The 19908-nt window shown below is 41.1% G+C and overlaps 1 protein-coding gene across 1 annotated transcript in view; it reads right to left on the minus strand.

Annotated features, from left to right (window-relative positions):
• The window catches only part of ELO1 (Paxneb protein-like protein), a 63091-nt gene that overhangs the window by 29575 nt on the left and 13608 nt on the right, over window positions 1–19908 (minus strand). The gene's annotated exons all lie outside the window — the stretch shown is intronic.

Here is a 19908-nt window from a genome sequence, read left to right on the forward strand (position 1 = left end):
TCGAACTTAGGCTACACATTAATCTAGGTTAACAATTTTCAACAAAGTCTGATAGGTTTTGTGCAGTTCAAAGGCCTCAGCCCATGGCTCTTAGCTCTTGTATAAGCCCCATGTGATTATGCACTTATGCTATTGATATACATATTGATAAAAGACACTTCTGGCTTAAGCAGGAATGCTGGGCTCCATGGATGAAACAGGCCACGTGAGCAGGCTCTATGTGATTTAGAGCGGAATCTATGAGATTTAGAGTAGTTTTGGCATAGTGACTTCGCTCTCGCCTTGGTTTGAGCCTTTGAGGCTTAGGCCTCAACTAGATTGAGCAGGAAAACCACATTGAGGGCTGGATTGAGGCTTAGTGCATCAATGCATTAACAAGGAGGACTTACAGTTTGCCCACTGTCGAGGTCTGATTAGCCCAGTTAAGGTTTCAGCAAGGAAATAATATAGACTCCCATGTGAAGAATGGAGGCCTCTAAGGACAAGGGCCTAAATCTTCAACACCGCATCTTTCACGGCATGTATAGCCACTTTTTTTTTTCAAGGCCAATTTTGGTCTGGTAGAATGTGTTTGCTTGTTTTAAAGGACCCCTTGCACAAGGATCATTGTGTTTGGGATGGAAATGGTGTCTAAGATAGACAAGCTTGTCCATTGGGGCACACCTATAATCCATGGCAAACTTATAGATCTTCAAAACCTTGGCTGACTTTGACAGGTCAATCATGAGCCCCTGCAATAGAGACATATGGAACTATGGATTATTGATCGCCTGGATTAGTTTGAGATCTAGAGTGCAATTGTATGGCTGGGTATAGAGTGGCTAGTAATGTGATCATCCCATGGCATGCTCACTCTTTCAATGGAACTCTCCAAAGGTTTTCAAGAGTTTATTGGAGAAATAAATTAGGCTTTATTTTCTCAAAATAGTTGCCTTTAATGTGTGTTATTAGGATTGTTTAAAAGAATAAGGGTATTTATGTAAATAATTTTTTATTATAAACCAAAGACAATTATGGAATTAACCACCCTGAGGTTTTAATACATATTACACAGACCCCACCTCCTCTGTGTGTGTGTGTGTAAATATAGGCATATATATTTATATATATTTACATATATATATAGGCATAGGCAAAGAACCTCGGAGTTCTAAGCATTAATAGTGGATTGCAAGACACAATGACCAATAAAGCAGACTCGGGCTCTTAAGCAGCATTGACCTCAAACGTGTGTTTGCCTCCAAGAAACGCCTAAAACCAAATTACCAAATCCTCAATTCCATCTATAACTTTCCTCATTAAGATAAATCCAATCCCTCTCTCTCTCTTTGACCTAAACCTAAGGCTTGCTTGCAAAGAGTCATCGACCTCAAAGCACTCTATTTTTTCTCAGTTATCGAACACACCATCCTCACCATTGCTGCTTCGAGACTTACTGGCAATGGCTTCTCTTACCAAGTCCCCTATTGAAACAACTTGAATCAGATCTACATACTAAGAAACTAATACAGTGCCTCACTTCTATACCAATGGGTGGCCCCTCTTGGAAGGAATCAGGATCCCATTTGAATGGGATTCCCACTCCCTTGAGTGTCCTGCACTAAAACCTTCAGACCGTGGATATAGAGCAGGATTGCCACCTTGACACATTATTCCCGTACTATGGTCTAGTCCAAGTTTTCAGGTTTAGAATTTAATAGACAAAAAAGGTGTTTGGTGCATTATTGAAATCTAATAAAAATACAAATCATTCCTTCGCCAACCGAACAAAGCTCTAGGTTGAAATTACGCGGATTCATCTTCAAATTGAAACCACCTAGAAGTGGCACCCCAAATCCACAATGATGCTTCCCACACTATTAGAGACCCTTAAGGGACATCCATAACTTAAATGTTTCAGTACTAAAAATTTCTAAATTCTAGGTTATTTTTGCAAATAAGGTGCAACTCACTCTAATTAGAAAGTAATGGACTACACATTGTCACAACTAAGTACAATTAGATATTTATGGCTTATGTGTAGAATCTATAGATATTTCCACAAAGGGCTAGTCCCACATCAGTTTAGAAAATGAATGAGATACTCATGTATCAGCTTATCAGCTTAGAGTAAAACACATTTACCCCTATCTTAAGACAAAGAATTCACAAATACACTCATAACAAAAAGTTCATTATTTTTTTAAGAAAATTGAAGGTTATTCCTGCATGGCATAAAGGGGAACTAGCAGATAGGGGCGGCAATCGAGTCCGGTCGACCTGTGGACCCGACAGGTCGACACGAACCAGGTCCAGGTCCAAGTTTTGAAACCTGTAAGTTGAGTCCAGGTCCAGGGGACTTGGACCCGACTGGTACAAGTCCAGGTCCCAGTCTGGGTCCGACGTAGACCCCTGTAGGGTTCAATCCAATCTGAGTCGGGGTTGACCCAACCAAACCAACTCCAGTATATAGTACATAACATATGTAAAGTATATATATGCTAGGTAATACAAAAATAAAATTTTTATTTTTTCAATTTCTATGCCTTGGTCCAAGTTGGTCCGAGTCCATGTGCAAGCAAGTCGGGTTGGGTTTGAGACCAGGTTGAACTGGAACCAGACCCGATTCGACCCGTTGCCACCCTACTAATAGCTTGAAGTAAAACGAAAACAATACTTATCCTCTACTTAAAATGGGGTAAATATAATGACACAGAGAGGGTCAGATCATGAATGTCATAAAACTTCTAAATATAGAGTTAATGGAGCCATTAGAACTCTCCACTCCCACCCAATCTACGACTCACTTGTTTGCCCAATTACAAAGCCAAGTAGCAAATGGGTGACATAAAAAAGGCAAAAAAAAAAGGCTGGTGCACCACAAGAACCTACCAACTTCTTTGGCATGCATTGTCACAAAGCCAAATTACAGGATGAGAATCTGATGTAACTGGCCAAATACAACCAGAGCCAGAGGGATACTGACACGGTCCCACCCAAAATAGAGCGAGGCATCTAGGAATTAATCAACTTATGTGGCCTTTCAAGGCCTTGACACCCTTGCACTCAAGCCCACGTACAGTGAATTGCAGTTGGAACTTGGTTCTCAAGGAGGGGACCTTGTGGAGGGGACCAAGGATGTGGCTTAAGCCCATCTGACACATGAAAGTTAAGCATGCTCATTGTGACTCATCAGGGCCCGTGAGAGTTGTCTAGAGTAACCAAAACCCTTTAGCATTGGGGCATTAGGCAGAACTGAGGAAGGTTTGTAGTTTCATCCCTTTTCTAGGTTAGAATGGTGTGCCCAATGGCAATTACCAGGAAAGAAACATACTCCTGACAGCCTATGACGAGAGGGGCCAAATCCTCAACAATGCTGCCCCACAACATGTGCATATGATAGTCGGGCATATGGGAAGCCACCTCCTAGTTGAGGACGTACGCATACGTTGACGAGAGAACCCATGCACCCTTGTGTTCCAGTGCATATGCCCAAAAGGGCAAACCAGTACCTGGGTTACAAATGAAATCCACTAACTCTGAAGTTTCATCACGTATTAGTCAGCTTTGATGGGTCAATCATGAGCCTCTTCGTAAGACAATGAGTCATAGGATCTATTGGTGTGAGTTGAGAAAGTGGTCAAGAGTTTTGGGATAAGCCCAGTGGAGTGACTCAAATTTTTGTACCCGAATCTGAGGCGCTCAATTTCCCTTTGGTCATTTTTTCTGGAGACCCAAACCAAGTCATTTTCATAAATAGGTTTGAAAAATGCTTTTTAGGAATTTTTGACATTTCTAGAGAATCCTTATAGAAGGAAAAATAATGAATGAGAACAATTCCATAAATTCCAAAGGACGCAACATGTAACATATTGCCACACATGAGACCTAAATGGCCAATGGACCTCACACGGGCCCATAGGGGGCAAGACACAGACCCCACGCTGTCCCCCACGTCATGTTGATATCATCCTATGGACTATTTTGGAATACTCGAGTTCAATGTTCAAAAACAAGGAGGGTGCCTAAGTACCTACAAGTCTTGACCGCCTAAGCACCTTGATTATAGTCTATTTATTTCAAACATAGAATTTTTTTGGGTTATTGCCTATTTCTTTCAAAGAAGAATATCCCTATCACTTCCAATACAAACATGAAGGCCACAATATTTTTTAACTTTTTTCACACAAATTCTTTGTTGCATAATATGAAATCATATATTACACTGATCCATAGTCAAATCATATATTTTTTTGTTGGGTTCCCATGCAACTAACCATAATTTGTAAGGGAACCTTGCGCATTTAGTACCACATATCATCAAGATTGGTCCTTTTATCATCAACGATCATTTCAAAATCACGTGTTACGCTTGCCCCTTTTAGCGACAGGTGTACCCCCCCTCACCGTCGTTCTAACCCATCCCCTACGTCCAGTTGTCCTCCCTCTTTTTCCTCTACCCACACTCCTTCGCCTATTTCTTCCCCCACTTTTCTCCTTCACTGCCCCTCCTCTCCATCCCTTTCTTCGGCCCTCACCCCTGAGTCGCCTCCTCCCCCTTCACTTTTGCTCCCACCTTCCACTCAGCTGCCTCTCCAACCCTCAGAAACGCCCCCCCTTTCCCTCCTCCCCCCCCTGCCACCATGGTCCTGCTCCCTTCCCCCTCTGCCTTGTCTCTCCCCTTTTTTACCTTCCTTCCCCTTCCATCTGCCTCAATGGAAGGAACCTCCTTTCCCTTTGCCATTGCCACCATCCTCTCCAGAGATCCCTCACTGCCTCCATAGGAAGAGATTGCCGCTATCCTCTTCCCTTATCTTCTTTTCTCACCTCGTGTCATTAATGTACGACAAGTGAACATGCATCTGGCATGTCTTCCCCCCACCGCCTTGTCCCAGGCTGTAGGGCCTGGACGAGTTTTTCATGCACCAATTTCTGACCTTCTTCCCGGAGGCGTCCTCTTCCCCTATGCCTTCTGAAGCCCACCCACTACCTTCTATTCTCCCCTCTCTACCCTCGCTCACCCTCTCTCGCCGGCTCAAGGGTCCCCCCTCTTGCCTTACACCCCACAACCATACATCATCATGTCTTCTCATCCCCCCTCGCCCTCCCCTCCTCAGTGGAGCCAAGATGCTACCTCGTCTCATATCGGTTCAGCCTCTGCCCCGTCCCCCTTTCACCTCGTGGACCCCCCACCCCCCGGTGTTCTCCTTAGCTCTACCCTCACCCCTCTTCCACCCTCAACGGCCCTTGAAGAACCCCCCCTCTTACCCTCTCCGCCCCACTCTCCATGCACAGTGGAGCCCCCATCGCCCCAGCCCCCCTATACAGTGGAGCCCCCTCGCCCCCCCCTTGCGTTTAACCCAGCCACTGTTGGTCCCAGCCTCCCTGTTCAAATAAAGGACACTGCTGCACGGCCTGAGGCAGAGTCTAGCTTGCGGCTACCTCCGGAAGATGACCCTAACACATGATGTAGTTTCAGAGATTCCAACTCCAAGGATTTGGAAAGAATGAAAGAAATATACAAAGTTATGGGCTTCGAATACGAAGGACCCGAGGGGCCAGCGCATCGTTTATTCCAGGCTGACCCTCAGAGCCGTATGAAGGTGAGACAAAAGGGTCAAAGGGAGATCGTTAATCTCTTTTCTTCACTCCCTCAAGCCCCCCTTAGTCACTCACATCAGTGGTTTCACCCTAACACCCAACCGAGGAGGTCACCCAGAGTACCCCCCTGCAAATCCCTTCAACCAATGAAGTTCCTGGCTTGGAACATTAGAGGCCTTGGTCAGCCCCGTAAAAAATCCGCAATCAAAGATCTAACTGCAAAGACCCGACCTACCATCCTCACCCTTTCGGAAACTAAAATGCCCACCTCTACCCTCTCCCAAATCAGACAAGTGTGGGGCCGCAGACGCTGCCAGTGGTCCTCCATCCCTGCAAATGGAGCAGCAGGGGGCATTTGAGTCATTTGGAACCCGTCAGACCACTCCCTAGAGTCAAGTCATCAGGGACTATTTTCGGTCACAATTCTCCTTTCCAGAATCTCTGATGGCCTGAAGTGGAAATTCACGGGGGTGTACGGCCCCAACAATGAAGCACTTCGGGGCCATTTTTGGGCTGAACTAAATGAAATAGCATCCCTCCCGCACCCCTGTTGGTGCATAGGAGGGGATTTTAACACTATCAGGTGGGCTCACGAAAGAAACTCATCTTCATCTAACTCCAGAAGTATGAATGCCTTTTCGGACTTCATATCTCGCAACGAGTTAGTTGATATCTGCATCCAGGGGAATAGATTCACGTAGTCCAACCACGCGCAGCGACCCACTTGTTCAAAGCTTGTTAGATTTCTTTTATCTATCGAGTGGGAGCAAGCCTTACCTAGTTCACTTGCTTACACCCTACCCAAACCCACCTCCGATCACTGCCCTATTGCCTTGGACACTGAATCAGTGCATAGAGGCCCCAAACCTTTCAGATTCGAATTGGCCAGGTTACAAGAGGCATCTTTGATGGAGTTGATCCCTATTTGGTGGAATTCCTTTTCCTCACTTGTCACAGGAAGGGCGGGTTACAAGTTCCAAACTAAACTCCAATTGCTCAAAGGTGCTTTGAAACACTGGAGCACGACTCGCCCCGAAAACTACACCAAAAACAAAAACTCCCTGCTCCAGATAATCCAATCTCTGGACGTCCTTGAAGAAACCAAACCACTTACCGAACAAGAGGCCACCCTTAGATCTTCCACCCGTTTGGACTACTTCACCAATTTCAAAAAAGAGGAACTCTTTTGGTACCAGAGATCCCGCGTCAAATGGCTCAAAGCGGGGGACCTTGACACTGGTTTCTTCCATAGGATTGCCAACTGCAGGAGAAGAGACAATTCCATCTTTACCCCGAAAAAGGATAACGCCATTCTCACCCGTGCAGAGGACATTGAGGTTGCTATCATTGAATATTTCCAGCACCTCTACACAGCCCCGCAAATACGCCGACCCAGAAGGACATCTTTAGAATTTCGATCTTTATCAGATCAGTCCAAACTGTGGATCCAAAGACCTTTTTCCAAGAATGAAATTCTTGCGGCTATCAACAACCTAGCCAATGATAAGGCCCCCGGACCTAATGGCTTCCCCATTGCACCTTTTAAAACTTTGTAGTCAACCTTCCGGCCTGATATCCTATCCTTTTGCAAAGAGTTCTACTCTAGGGGGGTCATCCACAAAGCTATGAATGCCACCTTCATTGCCCTGATCCCCAAAGTACCCGGTGCAGATGAACTTAAGTCCTTCTGACCTATCAGTCTCATTAATTCCTCTTACAAAATCTTCTCTAAAGTGTAGGCGAATAGACTTCAAAAGGTCCTCCTATTTCCCCTGCCAAAACAGCCTTTATCAAAGATAGGTACATCCTGGATGGACTTGTAGTGGCTCATGAATGCATCCACTATAAACACGTTCTCAAGAAACCTGGTCTTATCTTCAAGATTGACTGGAAAAAGGCCTACGACGATGTTGAATGGTCGTTACTTGATCAAGTCCTGCAGAGAATGGGATTCAGAGATACCTGGAAGGGACATCATAACACAAGATGGGAAAAAGATGGCACCAAATTTAAAAACACAACTAGAACTCACTGTTATGGATGAAAGGGCTCAGAAATACAGCAACATAAAGTCCATAACAGTTTGGATAAAACATGCTCGAAAGTACACATCTAGATGCATACCATAAAGATCTTTGGAAATATGCTAAACTAAAATATCCGAAAGAGAGAAATTGTATGACATGCTTGCTCTGTGTAAATACTTATATGGGTGGTATTTTTCGATGAAAAGAGCATTTAGCCAGAATTTCTGGGAATGTAAGAGCATGCCTACAAGCTACAGACGATATAAAAAAAGAGATTAGAGAATATTTGGATAGATTGAAAAAAGATAAAGACAAAAAAAAAAAAAAAGAAAGGAATTACTTGATGATATGCAATTATTTGATGATGTTGATGATGATGATGATGATGATGATATGTCTGAAGTTGCTATGAGGCAAAAGGGTACTCATACTCCAACCTCAAGAGATAGGGTTATAAATATTGGTGGTAGTGCTGAGAGAAGAACACCTCTCTCTAAGGGGCCAATGGATTCTTTTTTCACCCCTAGCTCCGAAATTGTGGTTCAGGAGAGAGAACAAAACAAAACAAACCACAATTGACTATAAATATAAGAAAGAACAAAGGAAGTCGGTATGTAAGTGGATTGCAAAGTGGATTTACATGGCCGGCATTCCTTTTAATACTATAACTCTGGATAGTTTTGCATGTATGGTCCAGGCAATTGGGCAATATGGCCCAGAACTTGTTCCTCCTTCACTACATGAGGTTAGAGAGCCTTTGTTGAAGATTGTTGTATTTGATGTGAATAAAATTTTGATTTCTCAGAGAGAAGGGTGGGAGAACTATGGGGCCACTATTATGCGTGATGGTTGGTCCAACGGGAAGTCAAGGGCATTCATTAATTTTTTGGTTAACTGCCCAACAGGGACTTTTTTTGTTAAGTCTATTGATGCATTAGACAAGTCACATGATGGTATATACTTATCTGGCTTGATGGATGAGATTGTCGATTTTGTTGGGGAGCAAAATGTGGTACAAATTATCGTTGACAATGGTACCAACTATGCTGCAGCTGGGAATTTCTTGACTTTGAAAAGGAAACATATGTTTTGGACACCTTGTGCAGCTCACTGTGTTAATCTCATGCTTAAGGAAATGGGTACATCTTTATTTAGTGGGGTGATTTCAAGAGCAATGTTTGTTGTTGGATTTATTTACAATCACACCATAGTCCTAAGCATGATGAGGTTTTTTACAAAGAAGAGAGAATTAGTGAGACTGGGGTATCACTAGATTTGCCACGTCATTTCTCACTCTTCGAAGCCTAGCTAAGCAAAAAAGTGCCTTGAGGACCATATTTGCGTCAGAGCAATGGAGTCAAAGCAAATGGTCAAAGCATAAGGATGGGAGAAAGGCTGAAAAAATTATTTTGAATAGATCTTTTTGGAGTCAAATAATTATTGCATTGGAGGTGGCTCGCCCTTTAGTGAGAGTGCTTCGACTGGTTGGGCTACATACATGAGGCAATGATTAGGGCAAGAACTGAAATAAAAGATGTTTTAAAGGATGATGAAACTATGCGCAAGGCTATGCTTGAAATTATTGAAAGGAGATGGGAAACCAAGCTTCACAGGCACCTCCATTCAACCCGTTATTTTTTAAACCCATCTCTTCACTACAAGCACCCATCCATTGAGTCAGATAGTGTAATAAATGGTGGGTTCTTAGATGTGCTGGAGAGGTTGGTGCCAGACAAAGATATCCAGGATGAGATCCAGAGCCATGAATTGATTAAGTTCAAGTTAGCCTTGGAAAACTTTGGGAGAGATATTGCCACTCGAAATAGGGACACTACAGATCCAGGTAAAGGCCAAAAGCCCAAAAATAATCTTACTTGTCTCTTACTTTATGTATAGTTCTATTGTTTATTTTATACCCTTAATTTTTAACTATATTCTAAATTATAAAATATTATGCAGCTGCATAGTGGGCATTACATGGAAGTGAGACACCAAATCCACAACCTCTCGCTATTCGAGTGTTGAATCTCACATGTAGCTCATCTGGTTGTGAGCGCAATTGGAGTGCATTTGAACATGTAAGCCCTTTACTCCTTATTCCTTAATCCTTATTTCTTGAATTTCAATTTTCTAATCTAAAATCTAATTTATCTGATTTCAAATTTCTACCACAGCTCTATACGAAAAAAAGAAATAGGTTGGAGCAGAAAAAGTTGAATGATTTGGTTTATGTGCGGTATAACGAGCGGCCTAGGGAGAGGTACGAAAATCGCACGAAGCTCAACCCTATTCAATTATATGAAGCTGATAGTGATTCCATAAGTGAGTGGACCGTGGATCCAAAACAAGCGCGTGTGTTTGAGGGTGAGGATCTTACATGGCTTGATGTCGAGCTAGCAACAGGGATTAATGAAGAAGATTGACCTAACACTAGAGCACAATGCTGGGTCTAGTCGCACCCGCACATTAGCTTCAGAGGTCGAGGAGGAAGCTGACTCAAAGGAGACCGATGACGAAGAATACATGGAGGCCGTCGAGGATGATATTGATGATGCGCATGACGACTCTCAAGATGACTTGTCTGATTGATATTTGAAAAAATGAAGTTCAAATTTCAAAATTGACTCTCAAAATGGATGATTGTATTAAGTTATTAACTATTAACTCTTCTTGAGCTTGACTTTTGGTTTGTGTTTTGTAATATCACTATTTTGTGCTTATGGTTGTACTTATGGTTGTTGATGGTTGTGCTTATGGTTGTGCTTATGATGCAAATTTGTGCTTATGGTTGTTGATTGTTGAATGTTTTATGAAGCTAGTTTCCAGTTTCTAGTTTCTATCAAGGGATAGTGGATAACTGGATACAGAATCTCCCACAGCTAATAGTTTTAAAGTTAATCATTAAACTAAAATACCTACTATCACATATATCACCTTTATATTTTTTTCTATGCATTAACTTATTTTTTTAGATTTTTTAGAATTTTTTTACATTTATTGACCGCATCATCGCGATGCACCCGCATCCGGGCCGCATCGGCCCCCCACCGCATCAGGGCCGCATCCCGCATTTTAAAACACTGCTTTTAAATGCAACAAGTAATGAGTTTCAAAGGAAATGAGATAAGGCAAATGAGCTTACTGTTATGACCAATTTACAGCAGTAAACATTCTTCAAAACAATGGATAAGTGGCTTTAACAAGTTCGTGATGAGGGTAGAGGGTTATGCTTCCATGATGGGGTCAAGAGCATGCTTTATCTCACATTAAGGGAAGGCTCAAGATACAAGTACCAAGAGGAAGGGAGATAGAGAGATGATAATGGGGTGTGGCCCTCTTGAAGAAATTCCACAAGTGATCAAGGTGAGAAAAACTGTGTAATGAGGTGGGATAGATCCTATTTATAGAGGTTCTAAGTATAGGTTATGCTTAAAACCTAGATTAAATCTTGGCCATCAGCCCATCACAGGTTCCAAGTATAGGTTGAAAGACGCCAAATACCTAGCCTTATCAATCACCATTGGTAGCTATCATATGTATGGTGATGGTCAAACATACTTTTATCACCATGCCCATAAATCACCTACAAACTTCCCATAACATTATACGTGGCCCTCAAACCCTAATTTTGTTTTAAGCAAATCACAACCATTCATTTAAAATTTTTCAATCACAACCATTAAATTTCAAAACAATAAACAAGATCATAAGTGAGTGGGGCATGCCCCTCTCTCTCCCCATCCTTTCCATACAAGCAGCTTGCACTCCACTTCATCTCTTATGAAGTGTCACTTTTAAAGGGGACAGTACATCATTATATGTCAATGAGGTGTCCCCTTATCTTCTCACCACCAATCACATGCTCTCATTTATAAAAATCTATTGACCACTAATCAAACGATTTCAAGATTAAATGGATTTAGAAATTCAAAATCCTACACTCACACATATGTATGCACGCATGCCACCACACATGTGCCCTACACATGTGCCACAAAATATTACACATCATGATTATGTGCACTAACCAAACAAGGCATTCACATTAAAAGAATCTAGGGCCATCCACGGCATCCCACAGGGCAATGACGTGGCAGTCTAACGGTTGCACGTGTGGCACACATTGACCACTTGTGTGCCACACACTACACATGTGAACTGTCCGTATTTGGAATTACCACAACAAATTTAATAACTCAATTTTTTCTAGAAATAAAATTTTCAAAAAATCTCTAAAATCATGATAAATCATTTTTCATCATTGTCCACCAAAATGGCACAATATTGCACTCCAGATAAATCAAGTTAGACAATTAAGAGCCTTCAGGAGGTCGGCCTATATGATACTCCACTGAGCTATGGTCTTTTACAGTTGAAAATCAAATATGTTGTTGATGTCTCAGAGTCCCAAAATGACTTTATGTTGTGGCATCTCAGATTAGGACACATAGGCAAAGCAAGTATGGAAAGGCTTCAAAGAGGCGGTTTTATGAAAACTGTGAATAATGATTTTAGAACTACGTGTGAGGCATGTTTACACGGAAAAATGACTAAAACGTCTCACAGAAAGGTCCAAAGAGTTACTAGGCTTTTAGAATTAGTCCACTCCGACATCTGTGGACCCATGAGTGTTGCGACTAAAGGACACATGAGATATTTTGTAACCTTCATTGACAACTTCTCCAAATATGGTCATACCTATCTTATTCACCAAAAAGGTGAAGCATTAAAAAATTTCAGGGTCTATAAGGCAGAAGTAGAAAACTAAATTGGGCAGCGGATCCAAAACTTAAGATCCAATAGAGGTGGTGAGTACACATCGCACCTATTCACTATTTATTGTATAGAGCATGGGATAGTGGACCAAACCACGACGCCCTATTCGCCCGAAGAAAATGGGGTTACCAAAAGAAAGAACAGAACCCTAATAGAGATGGTTAGGAACCTGATGGGAACTGCAAAATTAACCTTGGATTTCCAGGGTGAGGTGGTTTTTACTGCCACATACATCCTAAATAGAACTCCTATTAAAGCAGTCCCCGATACTTCGCATCAACTCTATAAGGGAAAAACTCTAGTCATCTCAAAATTTGGGGTTGTTCAGCCCATGTCTTAACTCCATCCCAACACCGAACCCAATTGGACCCCAAGACTGTTAAGTTTGTTTTCATAGGGTACCCAAACCATTGTAAAGGCTATAGATTCCATGACTTGTCCAATGGGACAATCATTGAGAGTCTAGATGCACATTTTCTTGAAGATGAATTCATGGAAGGAAGAGTGACCCATTGGAAAGCTGATTTCCATGAGATTTGGGATTGGCAACCCTCTGCCCAGCCTGAAACTCAGTTTCGAAGAAGAAATAGAATTAGAAGACCACCTGAATTCTTTACCTATTTAGAAGAAGTCCATGAGAAAATGGACAATGACGAACCATCTACCTATGAGGAAGCCATGGGATATCCAGAACACAACCAATGGCTAGAAGCCATGGAGGATGAGATAAAATCAATCAATGAGAACAAAGTATGGGAGTTGGTCTATCTTCCTTTGAATTGCAAGATGATCGGATCAAAATGGGAGTAAGAAGAAAATAAATTCTAAAGGACAACCTGAAAAATACTAGGCTAGACTAGTAGTTAGAGGATACACCCAAAAGGAAGGAATAGACTAACATGACACCATCTCACCTATTAACAAATTAGTATCCATTAGAATAATCCTCTCCATTACAACCCACCTAGTTCTTGAGCTCCATCAAATGGATGTCAAAACGGCATTCCTCAATGGCGAATTGGAAGAGAAGATTTACCTGAGACAGCCTGATGGATTTGAAGTTGAAAGAAAATAGGGTCTATAGGTTGTTCAAGTCCCTCTATAGCTTGAAACAAGCATCGAGAAGGTGGTTTACAAAGTTTCATGAAGTACTGAACAAACACGATTTTAAACCCAATGAGGATGATTATTGTGTGTATGTTAAGGTCAGTGGGAGCGATCTAGTGTTCTTAACACTATATGTGGATGACATTCTGATTGCCAGTAACTCGTTGAGACTGATCAAAGAGACAAAGGTCATACTACCATAAAATTTTGATATGAAGGATGTGAGAGAAGCCTCATACGTACTAGGAATTAAAATCATCAAAGATAGATCAGCCAAACTGCTTCATTTGTCACAAGCAACCTATTGTAAGAAAGTGTTTGAAAGATTTGAGATGATTAATTGCAAACCAATCAGCACACTAGTGGATAAGAGATTAAAACTGAGCTTGAAAATGTGTCTCAAAGATGATGAAGAAAAAGCATACATGGACAAAGTGCCCAATAGGAGTGTTGTACACTCTTTGATGTATGTTACCCATGGAACCAGGCTAGATTTAGCTTTTGCCCAAAGTGTGATTGGTTGATTTCAGAGTAACCCAGGGATAGAGCATTGGAAAGTTGTTAAGATAATATTGAGATATCTGAAAGGTACTATGAATTATGAGATCACATATGGAGATGCCACAAGTATTGTTGTACTTGGGTACACTGATGATGATTACCAAGGTGATCCAGATGAGATGAAGTCGACCTCAAAATACTTGTTCATGTATGGAGGACAAGCAGTATCATGAATGTCAAAGAAACAAAATATAATTGCTCTACAATGGAATCAAAATATGTGGCAACGTGTTTAGCGACCAAGGAGGCCATATGGATCAAGAAATTTCTCAACCATTTTAGATATGGGCCATTAGCCAAGGTTTCAAAAAATGCTAGGCGGCCTGCCTGGCGTCTAGCGCCTAGGCGGGCGCCCTGCAGTGCAAATTCTTAGTTTTTTTTTTTATATATTTGTTATCCAAATGCACATATATGCATACATTTGAGTCAAAATTTGTTATTTATTCCAAAATTTGAACCATACAAAACATTTAAAAGTCTAATAGGCTACTGTAAGGTCTCCAACTCTCAAATTCAGAAATTCTCCATATTGGCATATTCCATATCCATAAAATAAACCATAATAACATCCAAGATTCCAAGTCTCCAACTCTCCAAGTCATCAACAAACTGACTTCCAAAACTATAGAAAAACCAGTAAACCACACAACAAAATAGTCCAAAAAGGCAAAAAAATTACATACCACAACTAAATAAAAATCGTTCAAACTCCAAATGTCTAAAGCCCAAACCAAGATGGTGCAATCAAGTATTAAAGTTACTTCAAAAGAAGAGAGAAGACAATCAAGACATCAATAAGAATCAGAATAATCATCTTCATTGCCTTCATCTGCATCAAAATTGAGGCCATCATCATCAGAATCATCACCCTCTTAAACATATTCCTCTTCTTCCAGAGATTCTTCTGAATCTGCCTCCTCTTCCTATATCTCCCTCTGTGAAGTACCAGCAAAAGAAATTGCTCGAGTGGCCCTCCTAGGATCAGAAGCATGCCTTGAAACCCCCTCGACCATTTCCCATGTCAAACCCTCCCCAAGGAAGATCTCCTCAGTACCAGGGTCACTAACTAGCCAATCTGAACCATTCTCCATGTCTTTCGAAGAGATAGGGTCCTTCTTCGGCTGGTTTTTCTTCTCATTGAGCCTTTGATTCTCTCTAAAATTGTATTCCCTTAAAATAGTAAAATAGTAAAACACCATCTCAAACGAACTCCAATTACGCTCAGAACTAGAAGAGGTAGTTGTCAAACTCAAGATCCGCATAGCCATCTTCTGAAGGTTTGAAGCTACTCCCATGTTGTCTCCACCATTGGGCTGCAATATGTAGGCAACCTTTATAATTAATTTAGGTATTTAACGTTATCTAAACTTGAAAGAAAATTATAAATTTATATTTTATAAAACAAAAGTACATAAGTCAAAAGAATATTACCTGGTTCGTCTTTGTTTCTCTGCCTTAATGCCATATCTTTCCCAAATGACATCAAAAAACACTTGTACGAAATTAGCTCTTCAATTAATATCTTATCTTGGACATTTGGATCAAAAACTAATTTCTCAAGGCACTCATTAAAACCATCCATAATTACCCCTTTTGACTCAATATATGCATCGGTATAAAAGAATTTGGGGTTCAAGTAGTACCCCGCTGCATGCCATGGTCTATGGAACTGCCTATCCCATTTATCATCAATAATCTCCCAAATTGGGGCATACTTCGCTGCATCATCGCCCAACTTCTCTGCAATCTCATTCTTAGCCCTTTCTATTGCATCATATATAAAGCCCATGGAGGGCTTATCAGCATCAACCAAGTGTAAGACCTTCATCAAGGGAAGAAATACTAATATCGTATGCTTTACCCCACACGAAAAATATTTCGAAAGAATAATATCTCGTGTCTTCTTTCCCTTGGCATCTCTAGACCACTTACACCTACTCCATTCCTCTGAAGCAACCATAGACCTTAATGCGATCCACCTCTTATACATGCTCTGTAGACTAAGGTAGGTAGTGGCAAATCCAGTAACCCCAGGCCTCACTAGCTCTCTCTTTTTTGTAAACTTGTGTATCATTATAACGGTAAGTACGTGACTGTATATGAAGATTGTAACTTCCTTAGCCTTAAAAATAATTCCTTTAATAGGAGGCAATTCACAAATTGCCTCAAGCATAAGATCTACGCAATGTGCAGCGCAAGGAGTCCAAAATATGCGAGGCCTCTTTTGTCGAAGCAAATGACCTGCAACTAGATTGGGAGCAGCATTATCTGTGACCACTTGAATTACATGTTCTTCCCCAACCTCCTCAATTCCCTTATCAATAAAAGAAAATATATAATGTGCATCATGAACATCATTGGAAGCATCGATTGAGCGCAAAAAAACATTACCAATGGGACAATTTACTAATAAATTCATGTTACTCCTCCTCCTATCACTCCACATATTTGTCATTAAAGAAACCCCAAATTTAGCCCATCCCTCCTTATGAGTCTTGAGATATTCATTAGTGTACTCGACTTCTTTCTTCAGTAGTGGCTCTCCAATCTCATAAGGAGTTGGAGCTTTCAAATCTGGCCCAAATTGCCCAATTGCTTCCAACATTGTATGGAAGCTATTCAAACTAGCAGTGTTAAAAGAAATGCCCGCATGGTAAAATCACCGAGCAATATACTGAATCACCCTGGCTCTATCTTTCTATTTACACCTATTTTCAATTGTCACCTGTTTTTTCCCCTTTCCCTTACCTTTCTCAATTGCTGTCTCAGAGCTAAGTGTAAAGAAACTATCTATAGGCCCTCTCGTACAACCCTTTTTAGACCCAAAAGCCCTCTTGGTCTTAGAGCTCTGAGTATCAACCATGGCTACCTCTAATACCGGCAAGATGTTTCTTAAATCTATTTATGCCGGCATTAGAAACTGCCCACAAAAATTGAACATAATTTTATTTTTCTCATTCTTATCCGGGTTAACATAATATTTCCATCCCGGATCTCCACCACTAGTAGACCCCGCAGAAGACATCTCAAATTGAAAAAATAAATCTCAAATAAAGATTACAGACTGACCTTTTCTACCCAATCTCTGATCTTCGATGTTGGCTATCTCAGTCGAGCTACGAATCAACTTAAAAGTCTTTTAATACCACCAATAGCACCCTAAAAATAATTTCAATCAGAAAAACAAACTTTTTCAATCCACAAGAAGTAGTTTCGATTCTCAGCAATTGCTTTAGATTATCGTAAATAAGTTTAAGATTGAGGGTTTCTTGTTTTTTTTTCAGTTTGGGATGAAAATAAACCCCTAAACTTATTTGATACAAACTTGGGGGTCAAAATGACCCCCTTTGCCCTTTTGGGCGAAGTTAAAAAAACGAATTCGTAAACTGTGCTGGGCGCCCGCCCAGGTACAGCCGCCCGTGTTGGGGCACCCAGGTCCAGGCGTGCGGAACAGTTTTTTTGAGGGCCTAAGCGCCAAGCGGTCCACTTTTTTAAACATTGCCGTTAACATGTGCAACCATCAGAATCATGTGTGATAATCAAGCCGCAATGGCATCAACAAGAAAACTAAGGTTTCATAGCAAGTCAAAACACATCAGAGCTGAATTCTATCATATCCAAAAGGATATTGAAGATAGTAAGGTCGAGTTGACCTATATTACCATAGAGACTATGCATGCGGCCCCCATGACAAAAAGACTGGCAGCCGGTATTTTCAATGTGAATGTATATGGCATGGGATTAAGAGTGCAGAATAATTAATGGGGTGTGGGATGTTTGCATGAACATTTGTTTGTTTTTGTTTTATGTGTATGATGAGGAGCATAGTGTTGCTCATAGATGAACAATGAGATCAATGTGTTGCTAGCATTTGGATCTAAGAAGCATAGTGTTACTCATATTAGTGTATATGTTTTCAAATCCTCAAAATGCCAAGTGGGAGAATGTTGGAATTATGGCCTTTCAATGCCTTATGTGTGTTGCCAACACTGTTTTGGGTCATAGTGGGAGTGACCAGGAACCTATAAGCTACCGAAATCTTTGTGCACTAGGATCCGGATAAGTCGAAACAAACCCAATTGCATGAGGCGAAGTTCTTGGACCATGTTATGAACCAAGAGGATTGAGGGTTTCCTCTAGTCAGGGTCGGTGTGTCTGTGTTTTCCTCATGTCATATGAGTCAAGGCTTAAGGATCAGTGGATCCCAGATTGTTTGAGATATTTTCTATGTCAGAAGCCCTATGTGAGCTAAGCTGGGCTCTGAGAGGACATAAACCCAAATCCTTGATATATGTAGCTTGCTCATAGCATGTGCACCGGATAATTGCAATTAGGGAAACTGTTCTGATGAGGTAAGATCCACCTATCAGAACTGTGCACACGTGCTCAGAGAGGACCCCCGTATCAGCAAGAGTGCAAGTCCTCTGGGGGCACCTGTAATCCATTAAACACCCAGGAATCCGACCACATATCGGTCAGCTTTGATAGATCCACTCATGTTCTGACTTAAGTCTGTGACTCACAGGGGCCCGTTGGGTTGGTAAGAGAAATTGGTGTGGGCAAGGTCTAGCTCATTGGAGTACCATTTAGCCTAACCTCTTGAAAGATCCTAATTTCCCAACTGGATTTATCTGAAGTGCCATTGTGATATTTTGATGGAAAATGAGTAAAAATGATTTATTATAATTTTAAAGAATTTTTGAAAATTTTATTTTCAAGGAAATATGTTTTATTAAATTTATTATATGGTAATTCCCAATAAGGACAGTCGCATGTGTGACGTGTGGCACACAAGTGGAGTGGCCAATATGTGCCACATGTGCAACCACTAGGCCGCCACGTCATAGCCCGATAGGCATGACATGGATGGGCCTAGAATCCCTGGTGTGAAAGCCTTATTTGGTTAGTGCATATAAACTTAATATGTGTAGTACTTTGTTGCAAATGTGGGGCCACATATGCGTGAATGTAGGATTTTGTATGTCCAAGTATATTTAATCTAGGAATTTTATGATTTGAGAATCAATAGATTTTTAGAATAAGAATCATGAGATTGGTGGTAAAAAGAAAAGGGGACAGCCCATGACATATTATAATGTAATGTCCCCTTTAAAAGTGACATTCCATAAGATGAAGTGGAGTGAAAGTTTAAGAGAAAGAGATGGAGACAAAGGGTGCCACGCCACCCATATGAGGCTCTTATTTTTTAATTCAAATTTAACGGTGGTGATTAGATGATTTCAAAATCGATGGTTGAGATTTGATCAAATTCAAAAATTAGGGAGTGAAGGGCACTTGTGTAATTATGGGAGATTTGGAGGTGACTTACGGGCATGATGATAAAGTTGTGCTTGATCATCATCATTCATATGATAGCTACCAATGGTGATTGATAAAGCTAGGTCTTTAGCATCTCTCAACCCTTAAATCACTTATTGGATGGACAAATCTAATCTAGTTAGAAGCCAACACTTGGAATCTTTATATGTAGGACCTATCCTACCTCATTAAGACACTTTTGTCTCACACTTATTCACTTAAATTCTTCACTCATGAGGACCACTCCCCACTCCCACCTATCTCTCACTTCCTCTCATGTGATACTACCTTGAGCCTCCCATTTAATGCGAGACAGCCACACCCTGATCCCATTATGTGAGCATAATGCTGAAGCCTCACCACGCACCTCTCAAAGACACCTACCTTCCTATTTGGAAGAAGCATGCTGCTGTAAATCATTGCAACAATAAGCTATCTCACTTCATTCTTGTTTGTTTAAAGTTCTTTAATACTTGCATTTAAGAGCTCCTTATTTTATGCCTTTATGATGAAACCTCGTGCTTACCTTTTCTCCAAA

This window comes from Amborella trichopoda, chromosome 12, assembly GCF_054954075.1.
Source record: "Amborella trichopoda isolate Santa Cruz 75 chromosome 12, AtrichopodaSantaCruz75HAP2 v2.0, whole genome shotgun sequence".
NCBI classification, from domain to species: Eukaryota; Viridiplantae; Streptophyta; class Magnoliopsida; order Amborellales; family Amborellaceae; genus Amborella; species Amborella trichopoda.